The sequence below is a fragment of the Triticum aestivum genome, chromosome 3B (genome assembly GCF_018294505.1).
Source record: "Triticum aestivum cultivar Chinese Spring chromosome 3B, IWGSC CS RefSeq v2.1, whole genome shotgun sequence".
Classification (NCBI taxonomy): domain Eukaryota; kingdom Viridiplantae; phylum Streptophyta; class Magnoliopsida; order Poales; family Poaceae; genus Triticum; species Triticum aestivum.
Genome location: NC_057801.1, coordinates 120,168,195 through 120,174,434, shown reverse-complemented (window position 1 = coordinate 120,174,434; position 6,240 = coordinate 120,168,195). Strand labels below are relative to the sequence as shown.

Sequence of the window (6,240 nt, the reverse complement as noted above, 5' to 3'; positions counted from 1 at the left end):
ACAGAAAAGCAAATAATTATTATGATATCCAAGGCAATGATCATGTATATAGGTATCACGTCCAAGATTAGTAGACCGAAATGATTCTGCATCTACTACTATTACTCCACACATTGACCTCCATCTAGCATGCATCTAGTGTATTAAGTTCATGGAAAAATGGAGTAATGCAATAAGAATGATGGCATGCTGTAGACAAGGTCTATTCATGTAGGAATAGGCCCCATCATGTTATCCTTAATAGCAACAATACATGCCTATCATGTCTCTTTTTGTCAATGAGATTAAGCACCACAAGATCGAACCCATCATAAAGAACTTCTTCCCATGGCAAGAAAAATCAATCTAATTCGCTAAACCAAACCAAAGTTTCGGAGAAGAAATGCGAGGCTATAAAGATGATGCATAAAAGAGTTCAGCAAAGACTCAAATAATATTCATGGATAGATCTGATCATAACTCACAATTCTTCGTATCCCAACAAACACACCGCAAAAAGTCATTACATCAAATAGATCTCCAAGAACATCAAGGAGAACATTGTATTGAAGATCAAAAAGAGAGAAGAAGTCATCTAGCTACTACCTACGAACCCGTAGTTCTGTGGTAAACTACTCACGCATCATCAGAGGGGCAACAAGGATGATAAAGAACCCCTCTGTGATCGTTGCCCCTTCCGACAGAGTGTCGGAAAAGGCTTCTAGATGAGATCTCATGCACTACTAGGAAAATGGTTTTTAACGATGATATATGTGGTCGTTAGAAGTTAGAGTGTGGTCGTTAAAGACCTTTAACGACCACAATCTGCTGGTCATTGTAGGCTCCCTCGTTAAAAGTATAACGACCACATACCTTTTGTGGTCGTTATTCTTGTAACGACGGGGTGGTGTGTCATCGTAAATCCCGATGCAATAACGACCACAATTGTAGTTTTAACGACCAGTTTTGTCATTGCTAATAATGCTATCATGGTGACCATTTTGTTTATCACTTTGATATCCTTCAAAACCACTTATATTTAGTATAACTTTCCATTCAGCAATCACTTATGCAGCATCCAACATTCAAATATTAACATCCACATTAATACAGAAACGAAAGAATCTGAATTGAAAGGATGATAGCGTCGTTTATTAATAGAAATACCAAAATGCCGACATACAATTCTGAAATTACAATATCATTTAAGAAATTGAGTCAAAAGCACTCCTTATATGAACAATGTACTTGCTCATATCTAACTGGAAAACAGGAAACTAGAAAAGATAATAATTATTAATCTTCAATCGAGGGACATCATCGTTATTTGAATGGATATCATTCCTCATCGGCAATTACAAAGAACCTTGATGCTTCTATATAGCATGTAGAACCATCAGTCCTACAAAATGTTGAGTAGTTTATGAAAGTCAACCCTTGTAAATAAATTGGCACAAAGTATAATAGAATAAAATATCAACATATGACAACAACTTACTTGATCACTAGTTTTCACAAGAACTATCACTTAGAGATCAACCAGACAGAAGACACTTAATTTCGGACACTTCTTGCACCACGCCATTGAACTTTTCTTCGAGTACTTGTTTCGCTTGCTCAAAAGCTTGAAGTTTAGAAACCAATTCAGCCTTACTTAATGCTAGTCCTGACAGATCTCTTGCTTTAATTCCACCGCCAAAGCGAAGTGGCTATTATTAGTTGAAATAAAACGGCAAGACAAGTCACACTGCTCTTATATTATTGGAAATGAGAAAACAAGAGAAGTTAAAGTGTCTACCATGTCCCAAAATATTTGTTACTTCCAGGTCATTCTTCCTCACCAACTACAATGCCTTCTGATACTTCTATCACGGTGGACCATCCGTTCTAAAAAATATAAATTACTTATAAGTCAGTACATATTAATGAATTAGCATAAAGGATAACATCATATATGAAGCTGGCATGAATAGGAGGAGCAGTGTATTGTAGCTACAAAGTAACGCCATGCAGACATGAAGCATCTCACTGTGGTAATCTCACTTTAATTAGCATCAGTTCAGTTTTTTTTTCAAAGCCATCAGTTCAGTCCATTGCTACATAATATTAATACTTAATGCTAGTGTAGCACACACTTGGCTGATATCTGTTTGATATATGTCTACATATATTTATAGGGCATAGAAATTATGGTGTGTGTCAAATAAGTGAACTCGTACTTTGTGGTGTACAGAAATCAAACCCTTTATCCCTAATTTTGTGTTTCTTAAGCAACTGGGGTGCTGATAATCGTACTCTTGTTTGACTAATTAATAAAATAATACACTTGGCTTATGAAAAGGGGCATGTTGAGATCGGGCCGAGCATTCTCCACTTCAGCCAAAAACCTCCATGCGACCTGCGAATCGCTAATCAATGATGTATTGGAATCTGAATAGCATCCAGCATTGTTGTACTCAGATCAGAGGAAAGAATCCTCTACAGAGGCAGTGCAACTTAATTTGTGACCTCCGTGTGACTATACTTTCATGAAGTTGTTATTGTCAAGTTCAAGGTAGAGTGACACATCCCGCAAAAAAAAGGTAGATGACACGGAAAAGAGCTGGACTCATTCTTGTTAGGATTAAGTAGAAATTCTTTACCATGATGAGAAGAGTGAGCTCTCAAGAATTGTAGACCTTGGTGAAGTCCCGAATCCTTCTGAAGCACGGCGACGACGGATCGGCGAGGCGGCCAGGCTCAGATTCTGCCCAGGGATGTCTGCAGCAACAATTGACATGAATCAAACCCGATGTGAAAAAATCTCCTTACGCAGGAATCTGTCAAGTGATTGTGGAGGTATGCGGAAGATCGGGAAGCACATCTGCGCGTACCACTGAGCCAATCGATCAGTCGGCGCTGACGTGCAGTGGCGGAGACAGGGGGGACCAGCAGGGGCCCTGGCCCCCCTAACATCCGTCATTTAAGCCTAATATGCATGTGAGCAAGTAATTATCTGCTGTTAAAATGGTGTACCTTGATGTGTTGGCCTTCCCTAACAAAGCTTAATAGCTTTCGGCCCTCCTCATTTCATTTTCCTGGCTCCGCCACTGCTGACGTGGAGAGGGACACTCAGCCGGAACGGGCCGAGTAGGAGATTGTGCTCAGCCTCGGGCCTATACAAGATGATTGCCCTCTCCTTGCTGGCAGCCGCCGGTGCCAGGTCCACCGGCACACGCATCCCTGCACATCGGTGCGTCCTTCACCAGTCGAAGCTCGCCACCTGCTGTGTCCCCGATGGCGGCGACGGCAGGACGACGCCGGCCACGAGATGCACACATCTGCATCCAGCGCACACCGGAGATCGAACAGAAAGACCGCCACCGCTTAGCAAATCGAGAAGGAGAGAAGGGGAGTGAGTCGGGCTGTGTTACCAAGCGGCGGATCTTGGTGGCGCTGGAGGCGGCGGGGAATTCGATGTTGCCGTGGACGTCGCCCAACGACAGGTTCGGCGCATCAGCGCCTTTCAACAGATCGTGACCACCCTCCGATGGCTGCCTTCGATCCGGGGTTCCGCCGCTCTGGTTCTATAGATCGTATAAGTGGATCTCAATTAGGTTACGATACCTAAACTTGACCCCTTATCCTTCTTTCTCGATATAAAAGCGATAAATACTCGCTAGTAGTACCAGGACTGAGTAGTACTGTAGAAAATTAACGACGACCACCAGTACTCGTCCCAGTCCCGTGCCAAAGTTTGATGCAGGATTGGCCCGCGGTACTCACAACGACCGGGTATTGTTCATGGCTGGTCGTTAAACATCAAGTTTTTAGTAGTGGTGGTTCTGGAACTTGCGACGTCTGGAAAAGTATTTTGCCGACTCCCCTAGGGTTTTGGGGATTTTAGAGTATTTATAAAGGCGGATATCGGTGGAGAAGCTTCGTGGGCTCCACTACCCACCAGGGCGTGCCTGGGCCTCCTGGTGCTCCTGCTTCCTAGTGGGCCCCATGGGCCTCCTCCCGTGCACTTCTTTGGCTCCCTTGGTGTCTTCTGACTAGAAAAATATCTTCAAAAAGTTTCGTTACATTTGGACTTTGTTTGGTATTGATATTCAGCAAAATAAAAAACAAGCAGAAAACAACAACAACTGACACTGGTCACTATGTCAATAGGTTAGCCCAAAAAATGATATAAAGTTGCTAATAAATGAGTATAAAACATCCAAGATTGATACTTTAATAGGATGGAACAATAAAAAATTATAGATACGTTGGAGACATATCACCATGTTGTGCTTATCGAGCCACGCATGATATTCGGCCTGTCTAGCAGGCACCAGGTCCATTGATCTATATATGGATCATGGTGGAGAAGGCTGAGCGGTCAATTTTCCCCGCAAATTGTACAACGGAGCAGACGAGACTGGATCTTTGCCTTCACGGCGTGGGATTACAAAGGGGTCTTGAAGCCCTCTTACTGGCCTGTCCCACCAACGAGGAGGGCGGTCAGGCTGATCAGTTCGATCATGCTTATATAGTAGATTGTTATCAACTTCGTCATCGAATGCCGGAAGCTGACACCGTCGTGGATAGGATTTGGGTTGGTCCGCGACTCTTTGCTCGAGGTCTTGCTCGGCTGGGAGGACCTCCATCCACTTATCATTGAGTATATCTTGAATGAGTTTAAGCCTCTCACCCCCCCCCTTTAATACTTTTGGCGGAACTAATGAGCCGTCGTTGGAATGTCTCAAGAGCGAGGAAGTCTTTGGGGATGTCGAATTTGTTGGGTCCGAGACTGACACCCTCCTCGGATTTTGGCATGTAGTTACTGTCATCGAGATCATTAAGGTCCTCGGTCCCCGCGACATCGTCAATCTGACCAGACATGACATTGTCACCATTGCCCTGGTCCTTGGCGTCGTCCGGGGTGGTGTTGTTACCGACAGTGCCATTGTGGGTGTTGTTGTTGCCGGCGCTGCCCTTACCGACGCCGTTGGAGCTCTTCCTACTTCATTGGCATTTGGGGGGATCCTTTTTCTCTCCCCCTCATTGTCCTTAGGGGTATCCACAATGTAGACATTGTAGGTGGAGGTTCTCGTCCAGTTGTCGGTGCTGGACTGTGCCGCACCAGGCAAATCGCTGACATCTTCATCCATGACGGTTGCCTCCTCGAAGGCGTAGTACAATACGTCGGTTAAATCTTTGACTGTTGCGACTAGGTGGGTGGCGGGCAGGATGTAAATATCCCTATCATCGGCTCTACATCCGAACTGGTCATAGACCGAAGTCTGACCATCTGAAATCTAGAGGTTCTGGATTCAGTCTAACATCTCATTAGTGAGAGGTCCATCGGGCCCATCTCCTCACAATAGGCAGGGTTGACTTGAAGTATGCTCGACTAAGCGTGTAACATGCGTTCAGAGCGCTGATTAGCCAGGGCGAGGGCCTAGTGTAACACCCCGGTGTAATGATGCTACAGTAACCCCTGGGGTTAAGTTAATCTTTTTGCTAAACATGTTCCTGATCATAATTGTCTCCTTTCTCTTTTAAATTCCAGTTGAATTCAAATTCAAATTTTGTCCGAAATTCAAAATGCTCAGACATGAGAACAAAAATGTTCATCATGTGCAGAATAATCCAGAACTAATTCTGGTGGTGAACCAACATTTTTGCAAAAGGGTTTGAGTGGCCTAAGCTACTTCAAACAGTGGCCTAAGAAATAAATTAAATGCCTTTTTAATTTATGAAAATGGCAAACTATTTCTAAAGCCTCACAATCTTTTTGGGCAGTGCCTAATAATTCTTGGAGATTATTTTGTCCAATGGCATAATTTTTTTTGCAAAGTCTTTATTGGCTAAAAGAAAAAAAAGAAATTGCAAAAGCTGTTTAAAAGAAAAGGAAAGAAGAGGGGGAGGGAGAGCCCCTGGCCTCCCCTTGGGCTTCGGCCCATCCCAGCAGGCCGACCCACCTCACCAGCCTGGCCGGCCCAGCTCCCCGAAGCGCGCCCCCCCTTCCTGTTCCCCTGGTGCGCGCCGCTACAGGGGCGCGACGCCGCCCGACCACCTCGCCGGCAACGCCGCGGGTGGGTAAGGGCCCCTCCCCTCGACGCCTCGACCTCCTCCCCACCTACCTCCACCCACTCCCCTGCTCGCCCCCTCCGCCTCTCCCACTCCCCTCCGGATTCCCCCTCGAGCACCCCCCCCCTCTCTCGGACCCGAGCGCGCTCGCCGCCGTGCCTCGCCCGTCCCCGCGGCCACCGAACCCCGTTCGCCTCACCGCCG

General features: G+C 45.4%; 1 long non-coding RNA gene across 2 annotated transcripts; it reads right to left on the bottom strand.

The window, feature by feature from the left end:
- Window positions 1-1,105: 1,105 nt before the first annotated feature.
- On the bottom strand, window positions 1,106-3,759 carry LOC123064998 (uncharacterized). Of its 2 annotated transcripts, none has more exons than XR_006430870.1 (5): window positions 3,393-3,759; window positions 2,853-3,299; window positions 2,622-2,739; window positions 1,478-1,866; window positions 1,106-1,381 (listed from the first exon to the last, which is right to left on the bottom strand). It is a non-coding gene; the product is annotated as an uncharacterized lncRNA (long non-coding RNA). The 2 variants fall into 2 exon arrangements; XR_006430869.1 differs by having other exon boundaries at window positions 2,995-3,299; window positions 3,393-3,755.
- Window positions 3,760-6,240: the final 2,481 nt, after the last annotated feature.